The 12400-nt window shown below is 37.9% G+C and overlaps 1 pseudogene; it reads right to left on the bottom strand.

Moving 5' to 3' along the window:
* Window positions 1–1388: 1388 nt before the first annotated feature.
* On the bottom strand, window positions 1389–2110 carry LOC118594284 (annotated as a pseudogene).
* Window positions 2111–12400: the final 10290 nt, after the last annotated feature.

Here is a 12400-nt window from a genome sequence, read left to right as displayed (position 1 = left end):
CCTAACATCCTGAGGTTGGCGTTCAGTGAAAAATTGAGGTGGCCACCATTGTTGGGGGAATATGGAGAGATGTAGATCATCTCTAGAAAAAACTGTATCCCATTCAAATTTGACTTTGAGTAGTCAAATCTTAGATAAGAACCCTGTGCTTCTAGGTATATAAATTTAAAATAACGACAATGAGTCAACTGAAATGACATCTCACTTCACATAACTATCATACCAATTATGTGAGAATAATCAACTGAATGTCAAAATTAGTGTAAAACTGCCTGGATGAGTCAGTGACCCCATTACACAGATGGTGGGTGGGACTTCGATGTAGACCTGATCCATATTCAATTATAATATCAAGGTGTCTTGTATTTTGATTATAGCATTTCATTCATAGACTATATTTGTGTGTGTTATGAAAAAAGGAAAATATTTTTTTAATATTTAAGCGGATTTATCAACAATAAACTAGTAGAACCAAGAAAAAATAAAAAAGCAGTTGGTGTCTGGCCTCAGACTCTGAAATATTTATATAGGAAAGGCTGGAACAGATGTTTCCCATACCTGGAGAAGGATAAATAAGAGATGTCATAGTCTTATTGAAATAGGATGGATGGATAGATAGATCTGCCTATTATAATAACATTATTGATAAAATAATTATGCAAAATATCCAGAAGGATGTGTTAACAACAGTTAACACAAATTTAGTTCTGAGAATTAGCATCAGAAGAGAGTGAGCCTTGACACACTTATCTTTCATTTTCTATACAGTGCTTTTTTCATACTGGGAATATATTCCATTTTAAAGTTTAAATTATTAGGAAACGTTTTACTAGGAAACAGTTCAGAGACATCACACTGTAGGTCTTCTGTCAAACCACTAACATTGCGATTATGTTTAAAGCTGTTGTAACACTACACATTTTACAATTTACAAATGCTTTTGTAATTTCATATTGCTTTTTAAAGTAAATTCAATTTTAAGAGGTAAAATTTTGAATGGTTATCTTTGAAGACCTCTGACATGATTACTTCAAATGGAATAAATAGAAATTTGTCAAAATTCTCAGCCAGAGTAGAAGACGTACTTTGTTTTCTTGCTGTGGTCATCTCAGGGAAGGCCTGATATAAGTAGACGATGCATTTTACAAACTTGCCAAACAAATATGTAAATCTTAACTAATGACACTGCCTGCTGTTAGTGGTTTCACTGATACAGGTTCCACTGGGTTTACATTGTAGACATCTTTTTATGATGCTAGCAAGTGGCTAGGGCCCTCCTCTTGACTCAAATTATGCTTGACTCCTCTCCATGGATCTACATCTATGCAATCTTTCTTCAGATTTGACTGCTCAAAATAATTCTCCACCTGATGGAGACACTAGTTCATTTAGTGAGGCCCTGAACTGAGTGTGTTTTGTTCACACTGAACCGAAGCTAGCAGAAGGCACAAAGGTTTTCTAGCCTGGATAGCTCAGCCACTTTTTAACTTTCTCATTTGATTCAAACCTGTAAGACTCTGTTGGAAAGATCCTTGAGTTTCTTCTTGCATTGTGTGATTGTGGCCACGGTTACAATTTGATTTGTTTGTAGCTCACTACTGTCTCCAGATATGAGATTTTAATTTGGTTATATGCTGATTTGCCATCTGGTCCTGAACCTTCAATCTTCAAAGTTCTTTGAAATCCATACAGGAGTTAATTTTTCAGAATCAGGGTTATTCACTTGAGTTGTTCCTAAATGACAAGATCAATGCCGTAGGAAGATTCTGTAAAGTGGTTTGCTGTGTGCAGGATACATCTCTGTTCTAGTCACAGACAGGATTGCACCAAGCTGCTACATTGAGCTTTCATATTGGCTTGTTTGAAATGGTCACATTGCATTGTAGCTGATTGAGGTGCCATTTGGATATTGCTCAACAACATAAATGACAACTTCTGCCTGATCATCTGGCAATGTCTTAATACCCTGCACATTTACAGTATAATTCTGGTTTTCTCCCAAAACTGTATGCAACAATTCTACCAACTGCTGCTGTTGGCTTCTAGTATCTATTTCTTTCTTGTAGAAAACTAAAATCACTAGCCTATTTCTGCCATTTCTATTGGGCATAAACCTATAACCTACTGATGATTCGCTGCTGTTGTGTATTGAAGACTTCAAATACCAATCCAGTTCCAAAACCAGTCCTTAAACCAATATTGGTTCCCATTGCTGCCTCAAAACAGTACTGAAGCCAAAACCTTTTTCCTGAGCGCCACTCATAAGTCTGACAGATCCAGTGTTTGCTAGGGCAGAAAATCCAAAAGCAGAATGCACAGTAGTAAATACTTTCTCAACGCCTTCAGAACCACCCTTAAGGTGGGGTCTGAAGCTCTGTCTAAAGTGACAGAGAGAGCATCCAGAATTACTAGCCATGTTGAAACTGCAAATATTTGGTTGCCCTGGGCTTCTGTTATGCAACTTTTGGTGCATTCATGTCAAGAAGGAAACCTCCAGCTATACCACAGGGTTCTCCCTCTGGCTTAGCATCATGGTTCTGATACTGAACCTGTTATCTCCTTTAATCTGCCTTCTGAATGTTTGCAAATAAGCTTTATCACAGAAAAACATTGTTTAGTTGAAAGAAACTGATGCTTAAGCTAGCTTAGATAAATCTCCTTCAGAGGACAGGAAGTTCAGAATAGACAGGAACTGGAAGGCCACCAAGAAGAACCCACTAGCCCAAATGCTGTCCCTTCCCTGTTCCTCTGTTTTATTTGCATTGCTTTTTCTTTGTTCTATGTGCAAATAATTTTCTTACTTTTCTACATCCAAAATATAGTGTATATAGTTGGCCATTTTGTGTTGTTATAACAAAATGCCTAAATCTGGGTATTTCATTAAAAAAAGAAGATGTTTACAGGCTCACAATTCTAGTGGCTATAAGTTCAACATGACACCAGTGTCTTGGCAAGCATCTCTGGCTGTTACCCAATATGGCAAAGAAGGTAAAAGGGAAATACACACACAGAGAAGGGGCCAAACCAATGTGCAAGTATAGTTGTGTAAGAACCCACTCTACCTAGAAATAACCTCCTTGCAAGGGCAGCATTAGTCTTTCTGGACAATGGTATGTGTCCCCACGACCTGATTTCTTTGTACTGAACTCTGACTTTTAAATATTCCAGCCACACTGGGGAGCAGGTTTCCAGCACAGGAATGCTTCAGGAATATCTTCCAATGGTGTCCAAACAGCAGCATTGTCCTCCGATTCAGAATATATATCATTTTCCAAAACTAGCTCCTATGATAAGCTACCTAATATTTTCAATCACATGACACCTCAGATTGAAATCTTGATATTAATTTAATTTTTTTCAGTTCATGAGAATTAGGAGAATAGACTTATGAGAATGAGAAACAGAGATGTTACCTAATTTTTGTGATGTCCTCAGACATTAAAGAAAGGGAAACATTTTTACTAAAGGGTCCTAATTTACTGGAATATTCTATTTGGATGTGATTTTTTGAAATAGTCTGTCTACCCCTTATTTTACAAAGCTTAATAAAATATTTTGATAGTATTTGTGCATGATTTTCTTTTCTTATTTTAAAAATAAATATTTAAAAAGAATTCTAATTGTTCTGAGGAAAATCCCAAATTAGTGATGTTTTACTTTTACTTTTTTATTAAGAAAAAAAATTTTTTTTGGTTTCTCTGTATAGTTTTGGTGCCTGTCCTGGATCTCACTCTGTAGACCAGGCTGGCCTCGAACTCACAGAGATCTGCCTGGCTCTGCCCCCCAAGTGCTGGGATTAAAGGTGTGTGCCACCACCGCCTGGCAAATTTTTTTTTATTCATTTTACATACCAACCAAAGATTGCCCTCTTCCCTCCTCCTACCCCCCTACAGCCTCCCCCTCCTAACCCACTCCCCATTCCCTCCTACTAGATGGTAAGGCCTCCCATGGGGGGGGGGGTACATTTAGTAGAGGCAGGTCCAAGGCCCTCCCCCTGTCTAAAGGCTGTGCAACGTGTCCCATCATAGATAGTGGGCTCCAAAAAGCCTGCTCATGCACCAGGGATGGATTCTGATCCTACCGCCAAAGGGGAATCAGATTAAGCTACACAATTGTCTTACTATACATGATTTTCAATAATATTGTACTTGAATTTTTATCTAGGTGTATTATCCATTGACATTTTTGTCAATTTCACTATTATTATTCAATAATAATAATAATATATTTTATGTTAGAATATGTACAAATATATAAAATATATTTAAAATATATAATAATATAGTTTTTAAAATTTGTTTATTTTTTATTTGTGTGGTATATGTACGCAAGTTAACTCCTAAGTGTGTATGGGTGCCTAATACAGAGACCAGAGGACAGCATTGGATACCCTGAAGCTGAAGTGACAGGTTGTAAGTCACTCTTCATGGGTGCTGGGAACTTAACTGGGGTCCTCTACAAAACAAATAAACACTCATATCTGCTAAGCCATATCTTCAATCCTGTGATACACTTTTTCTTTTAATAGAGGACTTTCCATGTAAGGAAAAAGTATTTCAGCAAACTCACAAGAAATAAATAAATAAAAATTTAAAACTGGGAGAATCCTAGTTCAAAAAACCTGTGGCTGTCAGGAAAGTCACTCTGGGACCACAGCTAAAGATGGAAGATATGAAGTTATCAATTCTAGCTACCCCAATGATAGGATGTCCAGAGAAATTCTGCCAATCTCCTCTATGCTGTGAGACTGTCTATGGTGACTGGCTGTATGTATGTGATAATGAAAGACAGGCAGAGAACAGGAACCCAAGCATTACATGTAAAGATAATGTTTGGGAAAATGAACAATAGAAATTACTTCTCAACACAACTGCAAAAACCCTGAAAGATGCAATATTATGTACCGAGAAAGCATGGAAAATAGGCAAAGCCTGATAAGGGTGTGGTGTGGTTTCTCTTTTATTCCTATGACCTGAAAGTGAGTTTTCTGTATTTGTTTCTTGTCTTTGCTTCAGCAATATCTATCTGCCTTGGCTTTCAACATGCAATTTTAACTAGACAAAGATGACTGTGGTGCTTATAGTATTTATTTACAGGGTGAATGTATCATGAATCACATCTTAACAGACTGGCATTGTACACCCGGCCACAGAAGCTTTTTTTTTTTTTTTCAGGCAAGGAAGATGTGAGACAATGTCATCCTGCACAATTTCTGTCTTGGAACCCTGACTCCAGCCAGCCACGGAATGAAGACAGGAAAAGCACTGTGACTGGGTGGGCTGTGCTCACCCTGTTGGAGGGCACCTGCCAACCATCAACAGCCTGGAACCTCAACATATTACAAAGTACAACATAGTGTGGGGATGTTAGCTGACCTCGGTAGGCAGTCTCTATGGCAACCAGTCTCAGAGGATAGCCATCCAAGATGAGAAGGAAGCTGCACTTTCTAGTCAGTGCACACACTGGTCATTCACTCATACTCAGAATACCTAGGAAAGATTTTCCATCCCTCAAAGCTTATCCCAGGTAAGGCTTTGCCACTCAGGTGGGGCTGAGCCATTGGAGTCCTCAGCAGGACCCTGCGTATGTCAATGATACATATTCACTCAGGACTTCATTCACTTAGGTTTTCTTCCACTTTCTACAGGAAGATACAGGTTAGATCAACATCTCTTTCAACGTGTCTAACTGTAAAGTGCTTTGATAAAGAGTCCCAGAAACAGGTGCAACATAAGGAAACTCATTGCCCTGTAGAAGGTCCTGGGTCACTGTAATGCTCTGGTGAAGTGTGACATCTAGAAACATATCATCCCCTCCCTATGTTCCTAGGGTCAAGGTCAAATATTTTGAAAATGTTTCATTATAATCCAAACTACAGGATTTATTTTATATATATATTTCAAGGTTGCCCATACTTCTCTTGAGTTAATTTCATTGGCATCGGAAGACAGATGCCATGGGCCAAGACAAATACTTAGATATCCTTCTCTAGCTAGGACTTCAAGCTTGACATAAGCATTCAACCTTGAGAACATGTAGTGTAGTTTAGTCAAGAATGATACTTGGTAAGACACAACAGAAAGGTCAGTCCATTTTTACTAGGCACGCCTTAAATAACTATTTTTTAAAATTTCATCCTGAATAATCAACAGTATCTCTGCAATAAAATCTGCTATGTCATAAGTCCAAGCAAAATGATTTAATGAACTATCTGCTTGCCCTCATTTAAACTAGCGAATCCCTCCTCTTGAAGGATGATGCCCAGACAAGCACAATGAGCGCCACTCTGGAACTTGTTTGGTTATACACAATTTTAGACTTACCACAATCTGCTGAACTGGAAACGAGGAGCTGGAATCCTACAATGTTAACAAGCCTTCTAGGTGATTCGTGCATACTGACCATGAGAACAAGCCTTAAGTTGCTCTCTTCTGATGCCCTGTATTAAAAGGGAGAAGGAGGAATCTAGGCCATGGATAAAAACAAATTCCTCATCAAAATACCTGCAAATGTGTTTTTGAGTCTTAATGGATTAATCATTCTGCCCAGGATGTAAAAATCAACCAGAATACTTGCAATTCAGCAGCCCTTAAGCATTATATTATTTTTGATAAAAGAAGGCAAGTTTCCATTTTGCAGAAGAAAAGTATTATGATAGTATTAGAATGATTTTTTTTCTGCCATTGAATGTTCTAATTATGGCAGTCTCTCTGTAATCACAGCACTGAGAAATCATACTCTGGTAATGACTGAGAATGCATTTAATGAGGTCATTTAATTCAAGAATTTAAATTGAAATGTTAGGGCAAGTTTTCCCCTCGTGTAAGAGTCTTACATACTAGTCCCTCCGATCTCTGACCTTTTCTCTTCCCATAGTTCAGTTACTTGTGGCCAATCAAGGTCTGAAATATTAAACAGAAAATTCCAGAAACAATCAAGTCATAAGTTTTACCTTTTACATTTTTTCTAATGAGTGTAATAAAACTATCCTAGCAACTGCTGTCCATCATCCCCATGCTACATTTACCATCTACATGTGAATCACTTGATAACTCTCACCATTATCAGATAACCCTGGCAGTAGCATGATGCTTATGTCCCAGTAACCCTAATCAACTGGCTTCAAGACACTATGCTTGTGCCTACATAATTCGACTCAATTCATCTCACCGTGTAGACACTCTAGCTGCTCCTGTCATCATAAAAAGAGCAAGAATGTTACAAAATACTTGGAAAGCAAAAAAAAAAAAAAAAAATGGATGACACTCACAATTTTATTGGGAGTATATTGCCTGGTTGTTCTATATTACTGTTAGTTGTTATTCCAATTTCCTACCATAACTATTAACAAATGAAATTTTACTATAGGTATGGAAGTATAGGAAAAACACAGTGTGTGTAGAGTTCATGACCATATTAAGTATCAGCATCCACTAACGTCCCCCACAGATAGAGGGGTGACTTACTAACAGGTGTGTCATAGAACGACCAGAAATTTATCTTTCATCTGCTCTTCATCTTTCTCATCTCGTAATTTTTCCTGGGACTTGAACTCCTGAGGACTTCAAGCACGTGATAAATGCTAGGTAACATGAAAAAATCAAATCAATTACTATCTATCTGATGGCCTGTTTCCTCCATTTCCTTTACCTATATGTCTTAGCATGCTTCACAGGTCCCCTCATTGATCTATAAGAGTCCTTATAGGCTAATATTGTCCAGGAATTAATGAAGTTAATTATGGAAGAAGAAACCAATTTGAATAATTGAGGACATTAACAAAACATCTACAAGACTTTCAAAATATGTGTTTAGATAGTTGTAGGCCTAATCAAGCTTCCTGCAGACAAATGACCCATTTTTATAATAGGCTCATTTAAATTACATTATTCTGAAGGAGGGTTTTAAGTATGCTGTCATTTATAAAGAAAATAAATTACTTCTTTGATTAGGAAGGAGAAAGATATTGTAGATCAAGGCAGGGGGACATAGTCCCTTGAATATAAGTCTGTCTGTACAATCAATATAAAAAAGAAAAAATTGAGTCCTGTTTGTGAGATTGCAATATGTTAGCAAATATTAGTGTGATATATTTATAGACTATATAAGTACATAGAGAGTCTCTGCCGAGTTTTCTGGCACAAAGTTCCTAAAACCCTTAGAATCATTGAAGTGTTGTGTCTTTGTGAATACTAATGAGATAGCTGATGGCTGTGGTCTCTGGGTTAGCCTCAGGATGCAGGCAGTTGCCAGGGCAACCAACCATGTGAGTTGTGAGTTGGGACTTACAGCTTCACCCCTCCCTCAGCCTCTGCAGAGAGAAGAACTGAAGGTTGAATTGCTTAGAAATAGCTAATTATTTAATCATGCCTATATATGAAGCTATTACATCCCAATGGATGGTTTCAGAGTGTTTCCTTTTTAGAGATGCAGTTCTGGGAAGGTAGTGTTCACAGAGGGGCAACTCCCCACCTCTTTCACCATACCTAACCCTATGCAACTATTCCATCTGGCTGTTGCTGGATTGTTTCCTCTTATAATAAAGTAGTAATAGTAAGGAAAGTGTTCCCCAGTGCACTAGGAAATGTCCAAACCAAAGGAGGGGTTGTGGGAACCTCCTCTTTATGGTTGAATCAGCTTAACAACACTGAACCTCCTGAAGAGAGATTGTGTGCAACATGGAGACCTACTATTGGTGCCTGATTACTAATGTGGGGCAATCCTATCACATGAACACTGACTTGGGTTCCTATCAACATTAATGAAATGTAAGCTGTCCAGGGTTGGCGAATTCATGGGCGCAGGAGGAATTTCCACCTATTTGGTGACTGTAGGAAAGTTCAGAGTGTTGTGAGTGAGTCTACCAACAGAAAGAAACATTATGTGGTTATTCTCTATCCATCGTTCATTCATGAAGATTATCTTCTAAGGATTATGAATAGAATAAGGCATTTTCTTTGATAAGACTTACTTCTCTTCAATATGTATCCTTTTGAATACTGTAAGGACAGTATATGAATTACAGTTTTGAGAAAAAATGTTAGGTGTGTGTCCACATAAGGCAGTTAGGTGAGGAATGTATGAAATAAAATGAGAAAAGCAGCTATATGAACATAAGGTTGATTGTAGGGATGTATGAGTGAGGGGAAGTTAGAGAAGACAAAGCTGTAGGAAGCCAGGACCAGATGAGTAGGGCCCAAGTGATACAGGTATATCTTTAGACTTGATTCTGGATGACACAGAAAATATCGAAGTCCTTGGCACACAGATGTAGCAATGGTTTCTAAATAACTATTCTAGATGCTGGATCAGCACCAAAGACATCAACTAGGAAACAGGGCTAGCGGCTGAGCAAGAGGTGAATAAGTTCACAGAGTTAGATGAGGTGAATATTAGTCATATTTGGGATATATTTAATGGTTAATTCAAGTGTGCTTATGAATTATGAATTAGATGACAGGTGTGAAAGAAGCAGAGGGACTCCCAGATGCTTCGGGGTTTAAGAGTTGAGCACAGGAGGGCTGAAATTAAGCAAAGACCATATTTTCTAGGATGCAAGAGAAAGTGATTTATTATTAGGGGGTATTTTAACTAGAGGACTTTGTCATATCATTTCCTGAGATATTAATAGAGGAAAACAGATGACAAAAAAAGAGATAAAGTAGTGAGCACCTTTGTTGTCATAGTACCTTGTCAGAGCAGGACATCCACGGGAGACAGAGAGCTATCAAGGGCACTTGCGTTTGTCCTTGGGGACACCAGACCTCACTGTTATCCAACTCCAGATGCAAACAAGACTTTGAGATAAAAATAAAATGGAGACAAAGAAAGCACCATACAACAACAGCTGTTAACATTTGAAAGAGGGGGAGAAGAAAGACTAATGTGGTCAAAGCAAGGCAAAATGTTGCACGTTTTCTCTCATAATACACACATACATGTCGTGTGAAAGCAGAAAGCAGGGGAATTAAAGGGACAATCTAGAGGTGTGGAGGGAGGACATAGTTGGGGGCAGAATGTGAGTAAAGTAGTGTGTGTGTGTGTGTGTGTGTGTGTGTGTGTGTGCGCACGCGCACTTGCACACATCAAATGTCATAGTAAAACTAATTATTTGGTACACTAACTTAAAAATTAATGTAAAAGGGGATGGAGCATGGCTCCATGGTTAAAAGCACTTTCTCTGCAAGCATGAGAACCTGAGCTTGAGTCTGCAGCACCCACATAAAAAGTTGGTCATAGTTTGCCTGTAGACTCCCTCAGTAGGTTGGGTGAAAGAGAAGAAAGACAGATCCTCTGAGCTCACTAAATAGCAAGCCCAGCCAAAACAGGAAGCATCTTGTTCAATGAGAGACCTTAAGGAAAAAGAGAATAGAGGAAGACACCCAAAGTCCTTTTCTGGCCCATGCATGCACTTGCATGGCACACACCATCTAATATACATGTATCACACACACACACACACACACACACACACACACACACACACACACACACAGAGATCCCTATAGGAATTCATTAGAAATAACTATGGGAAAGTGAGCGGGAGGCCAGGGGTTTCTGTGGGAAAGAACCATTAAGAAAAATGTTAAAATCAATTTAAAGTTTATTTCATTTAAACGGGGTATTGCTCACAGAGGATTGATCATAAGTCTCATGGGTCTCGGAGATTTTATAAGTGTGGAGAATTGCTTCTGCTATTGTCATTTTCATTAGTGGAATGCTTTGTTCTAAGGTGGCATAAAATAACATTTAAAATGTCTAAAACTTCCCCCATATGATTCTATCAATAAATTATACAGATTTATATATTTATATATATTTCAGTACTACTAGGAAACATTGATCTCTGTTTGATGTTAACGTTTTAAATATTTCTTATGCAAACTTTTCGTTATCTTCTAGAATTGGATTATGGCTTCCTAACAGCCTCTTTCATGTACATATGGCCCAAGATACTTTACATCTATGTGTAGGTAGTATATACAGTGCCTTCTGCAAATGGTATTTTAAATAACTGTAAATAAGGTAAAGGGGAGATAAGAGGTTTTTCATATCATATCTCAGAATGTAAACAACTCTTCTCTGAATATGTAGCTTCAACTGATAGTAAGAACTGATCGTTATTTACATAATAGAAAAGATACATTTCAGTTTCTGTGATGCAAACAGCTATCTTTCTCAATTACTCATGCCATTTCAGACAACATACCAAGAGCTACATCAGAGATAAAAAAACAAAGACCATTTTCTTCCAGGAACAAAGTCAGACTTACTTTGTTTCAGGATGTGATTTTTTTCTTTCACAATTCTGAAAGCCTTGTTGGTGTGGAACAGTTATTTCCTAAAAATCTGTGCACTAATGACAGACATACACACAGAGAGAGAGACAGACAGACACAGAGAGAGAGAAACAGAGAGAGAGAGGAGGAAGAGAGAGGAGACAGATACAATGATACACAGAAAGACAGACACACAGAAACAGAGACAGAGAAAGAGAATAGCATTGTACTTTCAGTAGAGTAAAACGGCACTAAAGATAATTATAACTGAATGTTCAGGAACAATTATAAGATTATAGCTGGGAGAGTCACAGAGGGAAGACCGAGCCTTCGTGTCAATTCCCGGTGATAAGAACATGTGAGCTCTGTGTGTTATGGGTGAGAGTATGAATAACTTACTGCAATGCCTTCTCCTGTAGAAGAACCATAGGACAATTAGGAATCACACTGCATTGTGAACAACTGCTTATGTGTTCATCCTGGATATGCTGGTGAGTTTGTTGTTTTGAGAAGGAATAGAAAGAACTGTTTTCACAAAATCTATAATTAACCCAAGAGACTTTCCACTGAATGTATAGCTTAGCAAGGATTTGAGATGGATTTTAAAAGGAGATGAAAGTAGCTATTGCATTTTCATGAAGAACTCTCAAGGGCTGCAACTGACATGCAATGAGGATATCACTTTCCTCCTTTCCAAGTGCTAGTACGACTTCCAAGATGCAGGAGAATGTCAGTGCTATCTAAGAAGCAAATTCCTAGAGTGAAACTTGGAATGTAATCTTCATTATAGTAGATCACTTGTTTGCCTCATATGCTGGTATATCCCTGGCATCAAAAATCTGTAATAGAAGCTTGATGGATGCACCCCAATATAAGATTAAGTCTATTTGGGGAAATCATATGTATGGTAAGATATATGGCAATCTGAGTCCCTTATACATGGGAGTGAGAAAAAAGAAAAAACTCCTTGGAAGGATTGCTGGCAGTCTTTACAAGGTAAGTAAACAACTTCCTATATTTATGTTGAAAATGTAAAATTACTACTAGGAATAAGTGCAAAGAATTTACATCTCCAAACCTGTTACAGGCACCACCCATGTTCCCTGGATTTTTATCAGTGT

Source organism: Onychomys torridus, chromosome 12, assembly GCF_903995425.1.
Source record: "Onychomys torridus chromosome 12, mOncTor1.1, whole genome shotgun sequence".
In the NCBI taxonomy this organism is placed as follows: Eukaryota; Metazoa; Chordata; class Mammalia; order Rodentia; family Cricetidae; genus Onychomys; species Onychomys torridus.
The sequence above is the reverse complement of the archived record's forward strand: the minus strand, read 5'-3'. Positions and strand labels throughout refer to the sequence as shown.